This window comes from Cyprinus carpio, chromosome A13 (assembly GCF_018340385.1).
Source record: "Cyprinus carpio isolate SPL01 chromosome A13, ASM1834038v1, whole genome shotgun sequence".
NCBI lineage: Eukaryota > Metazoa > Chordata > Actinopteri > Cypriniformes > Cyprinidae > Cyprinus > Cyprinus carpio.
The window spans coordinates 3,464,467-3,482,557 of record NC_056584.1 but is presented as its reverse complement, the minus strand read 5'-3'; the positions used below and the strand labels follow the sequence as shown (position 1 = coordinate 3,482,557).

Genomic DNA, 18,091 nt, shown 5'->3' with positions numbered 1-18,091 from the left:
CATGGCTTTTCCTATCACTGCTACGCTGATGACACTCAACTCTACTTCTCATTCCAACCAGATGACCCGACGGTAGTTGCTCGCATTTCAGCCTGTCTGAGTGACATTTCTAGCTGGATGAATGACCATCACCTTCAGCTCAACCTTACTAAGACTGAACTGCTGGTGGTTCCAGCTAACCCATCGTTTCATCACAACTTCTCTATACAGCTGGGTTCGTCAACCATAACTCCTTCCAGGACAGCCAGAAACCTAAGAGTTGTGATGGATCATCAGTTAAGCTTCACAGACCATATTGCTACAACGACCCGCTCCTGTAGATTTGCCTTATTCAACATTAGGAAGATTAGACCCTTCCTGTCAGAGCAATCCACCCAACTTCTTGTCCAAGCTCTTGTTCTCTCCAGACTGGACTATTGCAATGCTCTCCTGGCGGGCCTTCCTGCATGTACTATCAAGCCTCTACAACTGATCCAGAATGCAGCAGCGAGGGTTGTCTTCAATGAGCCAAAAACAGCCCATGTTACTCCTCTCCTCATCAGGTTACACTGGCTACCAGTAGCCGCTCGCATCAAATTCAAGGTACTGATGCTTGCCTACAAAACGACCACTGGCACGGCGCCAACTTACCTAAACTCACTAGTTCAATCTTATGCACCCTCCAGAAGTTTGCGCTCTGCAAGTGAACGACGCCTTGTGTTGCCATCCCAAAGAGGTTCAAAATCACTCTCACGGACTTTTTCCTGGACTGCTCCCAGCTGGTGGAAAGACCTCCCGATCTCAATTCGAACAGCTGAGTCTTTACTCATTTTCAAAAAACATCTAAAGACTCATCTTTTTCGCCTGCACTTAACCAACTAATACTAGTACTTACCTTTTTTCTTTTCTATCATATTCCCAAAAAAAAAAAAAAAAAAAAAAAAAAAAAAAAAAAAAAAAAAAAAAAGCCCTGGCTACGTGTTCTGTACTACACTAACTGAGACTTGTCATAGCACTTGTATACCGTTGTTGTTCTCATTGATCTGATTGTTTCTACTGTTCTCATTTGTAAGTCGCTTTGGGATAAAAGCGGCTGCTAAATGAGGCAGACACAGACGGAATAAAGGACTGCTTTGCATAACTAGTGATGTGTGAATGTAATGCTTTCCTGAGCTACTAAAGCACTGGAGTGCAGGCAGACACAGACGCAAGCGTCCGGTCGAGGCAGAGTCACTTCTGAAGCGCTCAGACGCAGCGATGGTGAGAGAACTAAAGCCTGTACTGTTAAAGCTTGATGAAGTAAAAAACTCTTTAAAAAACACTAAAATAAATAAAAAAGACAGAGGCGTGGAGGTGGCGCCAGGTTTCTGGCGTTTGGTACAGAAGAGCGATGATTGCACACTCTCACAACTGTAGCTGCCATGAGATTCTTCACTGACATCTGTAATAAAAATAACCCCTTCTAAACAAAAAACGGTGTGTATAAATTCACAATCTCTGTCCTTTGGTTAGTGAATCATGGCTGGAGGATTACGTCATTATAAAGGCCGCGCAAGTGTTATTCAGTGCCGTCTGTGACTGTAAACAGAGTTAAAAGACATGTACACTACGAGTGGAGATCTCTATGATATGAGGAGATCCCGTGAGAGGAGCTGCTTGTTCAGGCTGTGCTGGAGCCGGATGGGTGCCGCTGCTGGTACTGGGACGCAGGCTGGAGTTTGGTGACCTGGCCGATGCCTTTGGTTACTCCCTCTCTGAAGAGCAGCTTGGCGCCCACCTTCAGGTACTCGGGGTGTTTGATGAACTTGAACCGGACCACTGCTTTCTCACCGGTGCGGAGCTCGTCCTGAAGGAGAACGATTCAAGGAGAAGCTCACTGATACACACACACATCGAGGGAGAGCAGACCGACAGCTAAGAGTCTTTCTATAGCCTTTATTGATCCACACACACAGATTGATCTTTGTTTTTGTCTAGAGGTGGGTGATGTGACCACAATAGGAGTCGTTTAATTTCACAATACCAATATATAATCATGGTATAGTAATTTTTGCTGGAAATAAGGTTGTTATAATATCAGCATTTTAAATGGCTGTATGTCCGTCGCATCTTTGTTGTAATGTTTTCAGGTAGATCTAACATACTAACAAGAAAAAAAATTAAAATAATAAAAACATTAATTCGTATTATAAAACGGTAAGCTGCAGTCCTCGATTCTGATTGGTTAACGGCTGTGTGTTATTCATGATAAAGCACCGCTATGACCGCTTCTGTGCATCACTGCGCAACACCCTCAGCAACTTAAACAAGCAATCATATAGTGTCAAAACAGTTCCTTTCAGCAAATTAACTGTTTATTATTTATGTAGTGAATTACGAGTGGCCCCTGCTGGCGTCATGTTGTGTCATTCATCTTTTATTTTATAATCAGAACTTTTTATAATCTTGACAAAATGCATTTAGTCGGAAAGGTCTGAGTCTTATTTATTTTGTGTTAGAAGAAATATTGCATATATATCAATTTACAACAGGAAAATGCATAAAAATATTCAAAGGAGTTTGGGTGTCACCTGGACTGACATATCCAAATTTCTCTCAACTGTTTATGTTCCCTTCAAACATAAACATTACTATATTTATGTTTGACCATCTAAGTGCAATAATCTGCCTTTCATGGTCCATCTGGAAGCTAGCTAATCTCTAACTAGCTGACTATTCATTGATATGAGACCACAGCTTGTCTGAAAGATAGATACTTGTTCATCTGTAAGGACTGACAAGTAAAATAAAAATGAAAGACAAAGCAGACAGACAAGGAGACTTTCCATCAAACAGACAGACTGTCAGAAAATCACACAAATGTCTAGCTAGTCAGCCGTTTATCTAGCCATCGATCAGTTCAGACAGATGGAGAAGACTCACCTTTCCCTGCAGAGCCTCCACTGTGGCCGTCTGTCTAATGTTGCCCACGTGCACCGTCACCTGGAAGCCCTTGTGGAAAGTTTTGGCATGGAAGAGTAAAACGATCTCAGCCTCAAAGCGCCAGCAGATAGTGGGGTTCATCTCTGGGCTGACCATCACCATGCCCTGCCAGAAAACACTCGTCACCTGCTGTCTGAACCATTAACAATGCTCCTAGTGTAACAACTCCGGTTCAGTTTGAAGGAGCACGTTTTAAGATCTGGTCCGTTTCATTGGCGTCCTCACCTTTCGTAATAATGAGCGGTCGAAGTCTCCCAGCGCCAGAGTAGCAGCCTGACCGGCTCTCAGCACCCTGCATCCGGAGCGATTCCTCTGGATACTGCACACCGCCAGCTCCCGAAACTTCCCCTCGTCTGTGGGTCCCACCACCAACTGCTCGCCCTCGCGGCAGATCCCACTGCACACCGAGAACAGTCAGTACACACTAGTGCCGTCTTATCGGACGCCACAGACAAGAGGACGTACCTGTACAGAGTCCCACCAACTACTGTCCCCACATCCGGCACAGTGTAGATCTCATCAATCTACAGGATCACAACACACACAAACTCATGAACGAGACAGACACTGACGACAACAACAACAAAAACATATTTTGCCTTAAGGGATGCACATTAATATCAGAACGTCATCAGAATCGAACGTTAAAGGCTTAAAACGCAAACATCGCTATCGGCCCGATATGAAACGTTATGCTAATCTGCCCTGCCGATAAGACAAATAAAGGGATGAGATCAGGAACTTTTGCCTGCATGGTGATTAGATTCACTGTTTAGGATCACCACATAATACAAATAAAATAAATACACAATAAAATGTTAGGGTTACAGAAGTGATTGATTTTATTACATTTTCAAAGCTTTCAATGCACTCTCATTATGAGAAGAACTGTAATCAGGCATGTGATCAGCTAGAGACAAAACTGACCACGCCCCAGCACTCATTATTAAAAATATATATTTTAGCACATTAAAAGATATATCTTGAATTGTAAAAATACATACTGTCCTGTAAAAAAAAATAAAAAGCAGCATTTAATAATCATATATTGTATATTATAGTAAAGTATATAGAATTATTATTATTATTAAAGTACCTGCCTTAAGTTTTGGAAACTTAATTAGTTATTTAATGATTTTGAAATAACGATCTTCTGATCATCAAGGCTGAATTTATTTGATCAAAAAAAAAAAAAAATAGTTTGAAATATTCCAAATGCAAAAAAAGTTTTCTATTTTAATACATTATAAAATGTAATGTTATTCCTGTGATGCAAATCAGAATTTTCTTCAGCACTACTCCAGTTTTCAGTGTCACATGATCTTTTAGAAATCATTACAATTCATTTGACTCTCAAGAAACATTTCTGATTATTATCAATGTTGAAAACAATTTTTCTGCTTCATATTTTGTGTGGAAATGATGATGCACTTTATTTTTCAGGATTTTTTTGATAATATAAAGTTTAATGAAAAGCATTTATTTGCATTTATCAAAAATATTAATTAAATTCGTTAATGCATTTATTAAATAGAAATCATTTTAAATGTCTTCACTCACTTTTTGTCACTTTCATGCATTATAAATAAAATGATTAATTTCTCTCTCTTTTTAAAATCTTATACAAATGTTTGAGTGGTATCATTGTTTCCACAAAAATATTAAGCCGCAAAACTGTTTCTAACATTTATAATAACTGAGAAATGATTCTTGAGCAGCAAATCAGCATATTAGAATGATTTCTGAAGATCATGTGACACTGAAACTTCTTTGTAAACAGCAACAGATTTATAAACGTTTCTAATGACGAATGTTGCGTTCCCAAATGCAAATTAAAGCGTCTCAAACCAAGCAATAATGTTTAATAATGTGTATGTAGTTCTAACAAGTATTTTTTTGCTCAAAACTAAGCAAAATTAAAATTAATTTGTTTATGATCTCTGCACAGGAGACACAGTGTTGTTTCCAAACAAAAGGAAATATTCACTGGTATCAGCAATGGCTTTCGGCCGAAATGAGTTGAAAAATATCAGCAAAATCTAATATCTTTGCCTATCCGTGTTTGTGGCATGCATGACAGGAATATGTGTGCAAGAATAGATGAAAACTCTCAAAGTGGAGAGACCTGTTAACCTGTCTGCAGTGAATAAACCTCTTTTAAAGAGCTCTTTTAATACAAAGTTTATTCACAGTTTTTCAAGTCTGTGTGTTTCTTGACAGCACTCAAAGCCTAAAAATATATATAACAAAATAACTGGTCAAATTTGTTATTAAACGCAAGTTATTCACTACAATGTTTAGTGAACTTGTAAAAAGCAACTTTGTTTAACTGTAGAACTCTTGATTTGCTATTCTTCTCCACCTTTTTCTCACTCACACACATGCCAACCCTTTAAGAACAATTCAAGACCTTTAATGAGGACATCTAAGCTTGTGTGAAGTGCACAGCTGTACCTGAAACTCTGTGAGCTGCTGCATGAGCTCCTCCTGCTCCTTGCTGTTGCTGAGGGGAGGCAGAATGTTAAAGAAGACCTTCAGCAGATCCAGACTCTCTCCTGATACACTGGACAGGGTGAAGATGGGGGTGATGCTGCAGGAGAGCAAGACGACAGATTCTGAGTTTAAAGCAGCGGTTTAAAGTCAAATCACGAGAACATCACAGCTATGTCTTCTTTATGTGGTTGGGATGTACCTGGGTGACTGTGCAAACTTCTGTGCGGCCGTGACGGCGTCGTCTGTGGAGGACACCAGCATGGGCACCTTGTTGCAGCCCGGCTGCTTGAGGATGCGCTCCAGCTGTCGGACGGTGCGCTCCACCGTGCCTTTGGTGCACAGGTCCACTTTACTCACCACAATGAAGATGGGCACCTTCAGAGCCATGGCCAGACCCAGGTGCTCCCGCGTCGTCCCCGCTGAGAGAAGAGCAAGACACATGGAGAAATGTGGCGTTTAATAGGCAGCGAATCGTTTGTGTGGATACCAGAAAAGCTTCAGAGAACAAGCAACCAGGTAATACAGTTGTAAACTCTGATCTGGTCAGTACTGCAAGTTCACATTCTTTAATCATAGTCTCAGATGGTACGCCTACTGACTGACACAAACAATAGATGTTCCTGATCGAGACATAGTTTGACCAGGCCAAGGTGAAGTGACACCACGTTATCATCTCGTGTGAAGTACAGGAAACTTGTTTGGAAAGCAGTATTATTAATATTTTGGTAGGGCATCCCGTGTTTCTCTTCCCTCGCCCAAATATCTGCTCTCTTATTTCTGACTCACTACTGTCCCAAACCCAAAACAAACATCGTGGCATGTCAGCGTACGTCCAGGACAAGAAGGGCACACCCTCCTCCTCCACAATTTAGCAAGATTTTTAGCGAAAAACTGTGCAAACTATCACTCATGAAAACTAACTGGTCTGGTTAGGGAAATGATATGGTTATTATATGGTTAATGGCAGCATGAAGGATGCTTTACACCATGTTTGTGTCCACATTACACATGAAATCACTCAATCATAGGCAAACTGAAACCTGCGTGTGTTTAACCACGCAGCTTTTGTCTTTCTCAAGATGTTAACTGATGGACTGACGGCACCCATTCACTGCAGAGCAAGTGATGCAATGCTACATTTCTCCAAATCTAATGAAGAAACAAACTCATCTACATCTCGGATGGCCGGATGGTGAGCACATTTTCAGCTTATCTTAAGCTTTTAGGTGAAATGTTCCTTTAAGGGTAATTAACCGACAAATGGCTTGCTTACAGCTCTCTGCACCAGGAGAGGAGTAAATTACAGGCCCTGCGGCCTGCAGTCACAACTAGACTGCCACGTCTCAAGTTTCCCTATACTTTCATTCAAGACCCGCTTGGTCCAGGACCAGAGCAGCCCTGAGGTATTTTGGTGTTTGGAAGATTGAAGGATTGGGGGGGGGGGGGGGGGGGCACACTTAAGAGTGTACATAAGATTATATGCTAGGATTATTGAGTAGCCAGAGAACAGCTGATTTATTGCTCCATGCCAAAACATTATGAGGTTTATTTGTGTCACTAGGCCTGCGTGACTTGACATTTATTTGAACACCGCCACTATCTGAGATAAACAGCAGCACAATGTCAGACGTGCTGTAAATGCTTACCGATGCCGCTGTTGGCGCTGACCACGAGCATGGCAAAGTCTGGACAGTAGCTGGTTAAGCCAAAGATGGTGTGGTCTTGAGATATTTGTGGTGGCCTGCCAGGTCTATGAAGGTGATCATCTTTGAGGCACTCTCACAGATTCCTCCTCCGCGTTCGAGACTCACTCTGCTAGTTCACCACCTAGATAAGAACAGACTGATGATGATCCAGGGCTGCATGGACATTAAACAGTTGATCACAATTATCTTGCTCCAAAATATAATCCCTATTAGTTTATCATTTAAAAATGTGTAACATTTAATCAGAATTACTGCAAGGTCACATAAGCAAAAATTAAAAGAAGGTAAACGTGCATGGTTGCTTTTAGATTTAGTAAACGACTGCATGAAAGAAAACAGACTGCCTGTATTACACTTGTTTTATTTTATACTCCAGCTTACATGTTTACTGGTATTTTCAGCTCATGAGTGCTTTTTCTGTAATGTAGAGAGAGTGTGTGCGCATGCTTGCCAGGTTGGAAAGATTAAGTAAACCAATGTGCAAAAAGGGTTCTGATTTATGGAAACAGGTCTGTTTAGGGGGGATTTAAACTCTTGACCATCTGGCAACCCCAAACCATGAACGCTTTATGGGGCTTGTTACCAATGCAACATAACCAAATGTCAAAGTAAAAATAAATGTTGTCAGGATAAATAACCATCAGTGGCAAAATATCAAAAAGGGATTATGATTAATAAACGCGAGAGAAGCAAGAAATCTTGATCATGATTAAAATGTGATTTATTCTGCAGCCCTATGATAATCCATAATACACCTTTAGGGTGAAGTTACGGCTGGGCAGTATGTAAGTGTGCAATGTGACAGTAGAAATGTGTAAACCATGATACAACAGTAAATTTATATTTTTGTGGCTAGGCAAGACCTACTGCAAAAACACAAATCGGGACACGTCCCAGACAAGTCCAGACAAGCAAGAACTTGATATAAAAGGGTGTTAGGCACATTTTGAGCTTAGTTTGTTTTTACAGTTGGGCAAGCAACAATGAAACTTGATCTTATCGTAGAACCGTCCCGTCTTGTGATCACAGGAAAGAGACACTCTTTCCACTTTACGGGTCTCTGAGGCACACAGTTCAGCGGTCCTCACCTCTCCTCTGCTGTCGAAGCCCAGGATCTCAATACTGATACTCGAGGTCCGTCCCGTCTGGATTTCATGGAGGTGTCTGAAGAGGTTGAGTCGCGCTCTCCCTCTCCCGTTGTCCAGCTCTCCTTGGGTAAGCAACACCAAGCAGAGTGGACTTCCCCGAGTCCACGTTACCCAGCACTGCTACCCGCAGGTCCAAGAACTGCAGACGGGTCACATGATGTCATTAACACACACCCGAGGGCATCCAACACATCATGGACACACTAACACACGCGATCGCTTACCTGCTGATCATCTGGCACTTTCCTGATGAGCACCTCAGCTATTTCTGTGAGGCTCGTCCGAGTCGTAATCCACCTCCCTCTCTCTGAGAACCGTGATGTCCTGCACCCACCCCTGAACACACACACACACCCACACACAAGCATTCACACACGACTCTACACGCGTCCCATTACCCTCAGCCAAGCTTCTCGTCAAAACAAGTACACTTCAGCATACGGTTAGAAGTGTGCTAATTACTGAAATAAAGAATATACTTCAGAGCAAAACTGAATATAAACTGACCCATCGTTTATATTTTGAATATGGTTAAAGTACTGTGGAATGTACTGACAGGCATTTATGATAAACTAAAACAAACAAAAATACTTTAATGTAATTTTAATTGGAAACATGCGTGTCATGTATTCAAATATATTTGTAATTACACATTGGTAATGGTGAATTTGCAATTAAGTACATTTAAAATACATATACTTTTAATGAATAATAACATATTATGGTTACAATTAATACTAAGGACTTAAAATATGTTTTAGTATGTTACTCAATGCATCAAAATAAGTGCATTTCTTCAAAGCACAACTAAAGATTGATAAAACAAGGATTTAAAATGTACTTTTTGACATTATTACAAAGTGTCCTTTTAAAAAAATGTTTATTAAGTGTGTTAAGAAACAGTTGTGCAAGTGTCTCTTTAAGTGTACTTCAGAGACCTTTTATTTCATTAACGTTATCTTAAAAAAAAAAAACACTTTTAAAAATACTTTTAAGATTTGATGTACAAAAGTCAAGTGCACACTTCAATTCAATTTACAGTGCATTATTGTCAAACAATTTTTTTTTTTTAAATATTAATATATTGCAGTACAAAAACGCGTTCGAGACTCACTGTAGTTCACCACCTAGATAAGAACAGACTGATGATGATCCAGGGCTGCATGGACATTAAACAGTTGATCACAATTATCTTGCTCCAAAATATAATCACTATTAGTTTATCATTTAAAAATGTGTAACATTTAATCAGAATTACTGCAAGGTCACATAAGCAAAATTAAAAGAAGGTAAACTTGCATGGTTTGCTTGCAGATTTAGTAAACGACTGCATGAAAGAAAACAGACTGCCTGTATTACACTTGTTTTATTTTATACTCCAGCTTACATGTTTACTGGTATTTTCAGCTCATGAGTGCTTTTTCTGTAATGTAGAGAGAGTGTGTGCGCATGCTTGCCAGGTTGGAAAGATTAAGTAAACCAATGTGCAAAAAGGGTTCTGATTTATGGAAACAGGTCTGTTTAGGGGGGATTTAAACTCTTGACATCTGGCAACCGCAACCATGAACACTTATGGAGGCTTGTTACCAATGCAACATAACACAAAAGTCAAAGTAAAATAATATGTTGTCAGGATAAATAACCAGCAGGCAAATATCGAAAAGGATTATAATTAATAAACCGAGAGAAGCAGAAATCTTGATCATGATTAAAATGCGATTTATTCTGCAGCCCTATGATAATCCATAATACACCTTTAGGGTGAAGTTAACGGCTGGGCAGTATGTAAGTGTGCAATGTGACAGTAGAAAGGTGTAAACCATGATACAACAGTAAATATATATTTGTGGGCTAGACAAGACCTACTGCAAAAACACAAACGGGACACGTCCAGACAAGTCCAGACAAGCAAGAACTTGATATAAAAGGGTGTTAGGCACATTTTGAGCTTAGTTTGTTTACAGTTGGCAAGCAACAATGAAACTTGATCTTATCGTAGAAATGAACTGAGGTGTGATCACAGGAAAGAGACACTCTTTCCACTTTACGGGTCTCTGAGGCACACAGTTCAGCGGTCCTCACCTCTCCTCTGCTGTCGAAGCCCAGGATCTCAATACTGATACTCGAGGTCCGGGCCCGTCTGGATTTCATGGAGGTGTCTGAAGAGGTTGAGTCGGCCTCTCCTCCCCGTTGTCCAGCTCTCCTTGTGTAAGCACACCAAGCAGAGTGGACTTCCCGAGTCCACGTTTCCCAGCACTGCTACCCGCAGGTCCAAGAACTGCAGACGGGTCACATGATGTCATTAACACACACCCCAGAGCATCCAACACATCATGACACACTAAACACGCGATCGCTTACCTGCTGATCGTCTGGCACTTTCCTGATGAGCACCTCAGCTATTCTGTGAGGCTCGTCCGAGTCGTAATCCACCTCCCTCTCTCTGAGAACCGTGATGTCTGCACCCACCCTGAACACACACACACACACACAGCATTCACACACAACTCTACACGCGTCCCATTACCCTCAGCCAAGCTTCTCGTCAAAACAAGTACACTTCAGCAGACTTTAGAAGTGTGCTAATTACTGAAATACAGAATATACTTCAGAGCAAACTGAATATAACATAAACTGACCCATCGTTTATATTCTGAATATGGTTAACTGTGGAATGCACTGACAGGCATTTATGATAAACTAAAAACAAAAAAATACTTTAATGTAATTTCTATTGAAACATGCGTGTCATGTATTCAAATATATTTGTAATTACACATTGGTAATGGTGAATTTGCAATTAAGTACATTTAAAATACATATACTTTTAATGAATAATAACATATTATGGTTACAATTAATACTAAGGACTTAAAATATGTTTTAGTATGTTACTCAATGCATCAAAATAAGTGCATTTCTTCAAAGCACAACAAAAGATTGATAAAACAAAGATTTAAAATGTACTTTTTGACATTACAAAGTGCACTTTTAAAAAATGTGTATTAAGCACAAAAAAAAACATTTGCAAAAGTCTCCCCTTAAATTTAACTCAAAGACCTTTTATTTCATTAACGTTATCTTAAAAAAAAAAAAACACTTTTAAAAATACTTTTAAGATTTGATGTACAATACAAGTGCACAATCAATACAATTAAGTGCATTATTTTGATCTTTTCCTATAGCAATTTTTATTACAAATAAGTAATAGACTATTGTCACGTTCAAACCCAGTACAACAGGCAATAATTTTTACAAGGATATATTAGAATTGCATGAGACTTCCTCCTGTTTACTGTATCTCGTGCTGTGAGTGTGACCCTACTGCAAGCATCCTCTGACACGGCTTATCGTTAGATAGTCAGCACTTGATCTGACACATTTAATGAAACAAATGGTGTGATTGGTGTTGTGATCGCTTGTGGTGGTGTACTTCTCAGCCATCCTGCCAGTGTACCATAGAGAGGGACCTTCATATCCTTCACTCTTTCAGGACCCCGCACCAGCAGCCCGCTGTTCCTCCACTCCCGATCTCATTACACGGCACTCGCCGCGGCCCTCCTGTCAAAGCGCCACTATCATCTGCGTGGCCATGACTGCTCGAACGGTAACGTAAAAACACCTTACCTAAAACCCTAAAAACTCGCGCTGCTGTCCCAACTCAGCTTCAACGCTTAAAACACAATAAACAATATCAATCCAATTCGAAGATACAACAACACAGTCGGCACGGGAAGGTATTTTTCGGACCGTCTCTTCACTTATCGATTTGCGATTTACCAGCAGCACAAAACATAACCGCATGATAATGAATGGGTGTGCTCAGCACCGTTTTTGCTTAACAGTGTATGGCAAAGCTCTTGCTACCTACTACTGCTTAGCATTACCTTATGCCACCAGGAGACTACGTCCTAAACCCTACCTGACTAGAACTACCTAACAATGTGCATTTTTCTTTCAGGGTAACCTATTCATAGCATAAAAAGCAAATACAAACTCACTATTATACGACCAGAAACCGCTGTACTAACAAACACTGATGCCACAACTCTCGAATCCTCTTGCTGGTTTCGGACTGACACATCTGGTAAAGATTTAATAAGGGGAGGTCTACCTTATGTACTCAACATTATTTCACCTCTTCCAGCCTAAACACACAGACATCAACAGAGTTTAATGCTTGACAACCCAGACTCAAAACGGCCAACACAAGATCCCTCATTAATTCACAGACATCACAAAGACACAAGAGACTCAGTCTCCCTTACCGTGTAACATGTCCTATACTGACATTAATTTTGAGAGGCACTTTCCCTCCCAGTTTTAAGAAGTGCAGGGTCAGAATCATTTAAAGCAAGGCTCGCTATTGCGAACTTTCAAAACGCGGCACAGTTTAAGCACCGACATAATTAACAGGGTATTGCCTGAAACAGCAGCTACCGGGCATGATTCATTTGCTTTACAACTACAGTTAGTAACAGTATCTGGTTTCAGCGAGTCCAACTTAGGACTCCAGTGTAATCACACCAGATAAAACAAGAACCAGCAGTTTCATCACCATACTCTCTACCTCTCTCTCTCCTCTCTCTGCCAGAGTCAAACACAGCGGCTGCGCGTGAAACAACACAGACAATAAAACAGTTGAATGATTCAACAGACCTGAGTTTCACAAGGATACGGCCCACACCTCTCAAATCACCCTCCTTTTCTCGCTCATCTTTATTGTGTCTTACGTCCATGTCCTTGCTTTTGTCTCTTCTACAGAAGCTCTCCTTTATTCCGCCCTCAAACAAAAGAGTGTCTGACAGCTCTATGAAGTTCTCATCAGCATTCTGCAGTTGTGACATACTATAATTCAACATAATTACATAATTATCACACATACCAACAGTTTTTTTCATAAGCATAACAGAGCCATCGTCTCACATTAAGATAATTTTGGTAATTCCCCTACCGTAATATCTGCACCAAACAGAATTTTTTATTAGTAATAATAGCATGCTGAGGAGCATTCAAATATCGGCACAACCTTTACAAATGCGATACTTCCGCATATATTAGATTTTTTATATATCCTCAGAATTCATATTATTTCAATATTGTCCTTATCCGAACAAACCCATACATCACTGCTACATCGTATTTAATCAAGCCTTTCCTATTTCAAATATTTTCATCACTGCTCGTCAACATATAGCACATACTCCTTTCACTACACCGATCAGGTGTGTTGACATTATAAAGGGGTTACTCAATCAATTTCTTCACCGTTATGCTTAAACTTTAGCCCGTGGACATCCTACCCATGAGTGTGTCACCACGATTCTGGGTCGTCCACAACACTCACTACGAAAATACAGAACTCGCATAATCTCGAGGAGAAGGCAAAACCATCTTGGTGAATGCATGTATTCGTAAAGCCGGAAGTGGTCGTGGCAGACACATCTTCGTCCAGACATAGTGTGTTTCGAGCTCATAACAAACACAAGACCCTAATCAGAGTCAGACCACTCACCTCTGTATCAAGGTAGATAAGTCCGGATTGTTGCCTTGCTTTTTGGAACTAGCTAAGCGGACGGCGGTTTTTTTGCACCCGTTTGTCTTTCCCATTTTGTGGCGATCTTTTCTCTGCCTCGGCTGCTCGGCGTCCCGTTAGGAAGAGCCAGGACTTTTTGGGTGCGGTCAGCAGCGGCCCAGAAGAGCTCAGGAACACACCGCGGGTCCCACCCCTGCCCCAAACCCTGAAATAACAACTCGTACCGGTCTGTCCTACTACTACCATGTCACACCCCGCGTGGCTTCTCAAGAGACCACAAACATCACAGACAGCTGTCGCGTCGACGCATCCTAAATAAGCACTCGAGCCGTACGGGGCGACAACCCCCCACACAACAACAAACCACGTCCGGCTGTCAGTTTTGCTGGAAGTGCGTCATGCAAACTTTCTGTTCATTTAGTCAGGCTAAAGGGACTAACATTCGTAAATTATTACATTCTTCTTGTAACATGTATGCTATACATACATCACATACTTGCCTAATTGAACTGTTGTCCTTAAGATATATAGACTATAGACTTAGAACATAGATAAGAATACGAATCAGATCCGTGAGAACACTCGAAGTGGATCCACGAACACTCTGCAGAATACTACGGAAGTGTTGTACAATAATCTTACTGACTGATGATATTCCATCATTCGGCATATGCCTGCAATCACCACACGTCAAACTTACACGAGGCACATAACACACATGTTGAAACAAAACAGTGCGCACTGCAATCTTCTTACATCAGTTTTTGAAATTTGACCACCTGAGTCACAACTACTTTTCTCTCGGGACATTTTTGGGGGGGCGGTGGACTTCTCTATATTATCCTTTGAAGACGAAATATATTATTTATACACATGTCCTACATTGAGTCACATTTCTTTATTTGTAGCATGGTTATAACAACTCTCATATTTGAAGGTGTCCTTGATTACAGTGTAATTAGTAACAAAGTAAGTAATGAGAGAGTAATATATACTCTAAACTACAATGTACTATCATTAGGGTGTAGGATTACAGGGTTTTGGTTTTAGGGTTAATTGCTGTTATTTAATGCATCAATTATCGCTTGTTAATAATTAATTGATACTATTAAAATAGTAAGATACATTCACGTGTGTAATCAAGGACACCTTAAAATACAATATAAATTGTTACCATTATAGCTTTCTCTGAAATTTTTATAGCAATTGTCTGCGTTTGCGTTTTATGAGAACCTTTTGAAATTGTTCTAAAAATGGTAAAAAATTGTGGACAAGATGCCATAAGAGTATAACATAAATTAGGCCTCTAATGAAAACACCTGTGCGGAAGAAGAAGCCCCCTGGCGGCAAGAAGACCCTCACACACACCTTTAAATTTTCCTCTTGAGGAACATAATACTAAATATAATAATTAATTAATGAGGAAAACTAAATGAAATGAATATAAATAAATAAATAAAGATTCGGTAAAACCAAATATAAGTTTTATTTTTTAATAGAAATCCCAATCCATGAACTTTATTTTTTATTTCTTACTTTTACTTTCCTTTATGTAGTTATTTTCTGTATTCCATCTGTAATACTATTTTTAAATGTATTTATTTATTCATACGCATTTATCTCTATTATTTTATATCTAATATTTCGTAATTATTCCACAAACTGTATATTATTTCCCGAAATTTATTTAATCTCATTTATTTCTCTTTTACTCTTCTGTGTGTTAACATGGAAATGAGTGAGGCGGTCCTTGAGGAGCTCACGGCAAAAGAGCCCCCTGCGTCGATGTCTCATGCCCCAAAATATAAGGCTCACTTGAAAAACATTTTAAGATAACGTGGTTAAAGAGTGAGTGAGAGGCATGAATCAAGAAGGTATTAGTTTTTACCTTACCCAACCACCTCAGGAATGAAATAGTCGGAGGGAAAGAAACGTATTATGGGAGGAAGTGTGTGTGTGTGTGTGTGTGTGTGTGCTGATCATGTTTCTTCTTGGTTATTCTACATGGAGGGGACCAAATGGACTCCACAAGGATCGTAAAACACTTGGAAATTTTTGACAATTGTGGGGACCAATTATGGACTAATGAAAACTATGGACTCTCTTTTTTCTCTGCATTTTTAAATACAGTTGCTCCTTTTAACGCTTAAGGAAGATTACAGGAAAACAGTTATATGACACCGCTGCTGTGGTTGTACATGAGCACAGACATACGCCACCCTAAGAGAGCAGGGACCCTCCCCAGGAAAAATGGAGCGCAGCTGGAGGAAAACAAAACTAGAGGTATTTATCGTATTGCTTAGCGGAGGGAAAAGTAACCTTATACCTACAGAGAAAGCATTAACAATTGCTAATATCTGATTACTTTTAATCTCTCTTTAGAAGAAAACAAACAAACCAACCCCAAGTATTTTATTCAATACAGTGGCCTAAATTAACGAAAAAATAAAGCACACAAAGGTGTTGAGATTTTCCCAAAATCACAGCAGGAATGGACGTTTATGAACTACTTTACTTCCAAGATCGGATACTATTTAGAGATCAATTGTAACATAAGCAGTCGTCAGCTACAGTATCACAGCAAGACAGTGGCACTATAGATCCCCCTGAGGAACCGTTCCATTCATTCACTAACCTATAGAGAGAGGAAGAATTGTAATAAACCCTTGTTTTAAATCTCGCAAACAAACAATATGTATGTTTATGGACCTATTCCATCTAAGCTCCTAAAAGAGGTGCTTTAGAAGTCATAGATCCTCTTCTGCCTATATTAATTCCTCCATTGTTATGGCTATGTCCCAAACCTTTCAAACTGGTTGTTATTTAAGCCTTCATCAAAAACCCACAACTGGACCCAAGAATAGTTAATTATGACCGATCTCGAATCTCCCTTTCTGTCCAAGATACTAGAAAAGGTAGTATCCTCCATTATATTCCTTCTTAGAGAACATGGCATCGGTTGCGGTTCAGTCAGGATTAGACCGTATCATAGTAGGGGACTGCTGTTCCTTAGGAGTTCAAATGAACCGCTCTTATATTGACATGGTTGTATCTTCTTTTTGTCATTAGTTGCCTATTGATCTTAGGTGCCTTTGTGTTGTTTTTTTTTTTCGAACTCTGAGTTTGGTCAACCCCATCTTTGGTATAGACCTCGAAACTACCGGTTTGGTGTTGCATTGATTGGTGTGTGGCAGTTTGCATTTTAGCATGGTTTAAGTGTTTTGTTTTGTGTAAACTTATATGATGTTTTCCGACTTCATATGTCGTAGCAGGAAATGAAAGCGTCTTGGGTTATATCGACACAAGTGCCGTTGGAGTCCTCAAGCTCTAGTACTATGTTTCGGCCAGGTTACTCTAGAGTGCCGCTTTACATGTTACCTTGGGAGATATCATCAGACACATGGTGTTAGCTTTCACTGTTATGCTGATATACTCAGGCTGATTTATATTTCTTCCGGCCCGGGACATCTACCCAATTTGAACAACTAACGGAATGCATAGTCATATAAAAAAATGGATGATGAAAAGTAATTTCTTACTGCTAAATTTCTGAAAAAAAAAAACAGAGGTGCTGAATTATAGGACCTAAAAACCTCTGCAGTTAAAACTTAGAACACTGTCTAAGACTTATGGGCTGCTCTGTCTAATTTCTTCGTCCTCAGTTAAGGAACCTATGGTTGATAGTGTGATAGCCACTCTTGTCCTTAGAAAGCCAAGTTTTCGGCATTTGTTTAAACCACATTTTTCCATCTCAAAACTATATACAACTTATGCACCCTATGCTCTCAAATGTCAAAATGCGGAAATGGTAATCCATGTGTTTATTATTCCTAAAAGGTTAGAGTATTGTAATGCTTTTATTGGGTGGTTGTCTCTGTACACTCAATAAACAAACTCCAGCTGGTCCAAAAGCAGCAGTTAGAGTTCTTACTAGAACCAGGTTAGTATGATAATATTGAGCCCGTTCCTGTCCCACACTGCACTGGCTCCCTATCAACATCGTATAGATTTTAAATCTTTGCTTATTACTTATAAACAAAAAAAAAGGGGGGGCCCTGAATGGTTTAGCACCTTCAGTAAGTTGAACAATGCTCTTGTTATCATTATAGTCCTCCAAAGTCCCTGCGTTTCTCAAAACTCTGGTCAATTTGAAGATAACCCTAGACTATCAAAGTCAACTGCTGGGCCGGCAGATCCTTTTTCCTATTTAGCACCCAACTCTGGCATAACCTACTAACCATTGTTTC

At 39.9% G+C, this 18,091-nt stretch overlaps 1 long non-coding RNA gene and 1 pseudogene across 1 annotated transcript; both read right to left on the bottom strand.

The window, feature by feature from the left end:
• Positions 1-1,083: 1,083 nt before the first annotated feature.
• Positions 1,084-7,456, bottom strand: LOC122147148 (annotated as a pseudogene).
• A 3,044-nt stretch (positions 7,457-10,500) lies between these two features.
• On the bottom strand, positions 10,501-11,763 carry LOC122147176. The gene is made up of 3 exons (XR_006161451.1): positions 11,742-11,763; positions 10,670-10,778; positions 10,501-10,586 (listed from the first exon to the last, which is right to left on the bottom strand). It is a non-coding gene; the product is annotated as an uncharacterized LOC122147176 (long non-coding RNA).
• Positions 11,764-18,091: the final 6,328 nt, after the last annotated feature.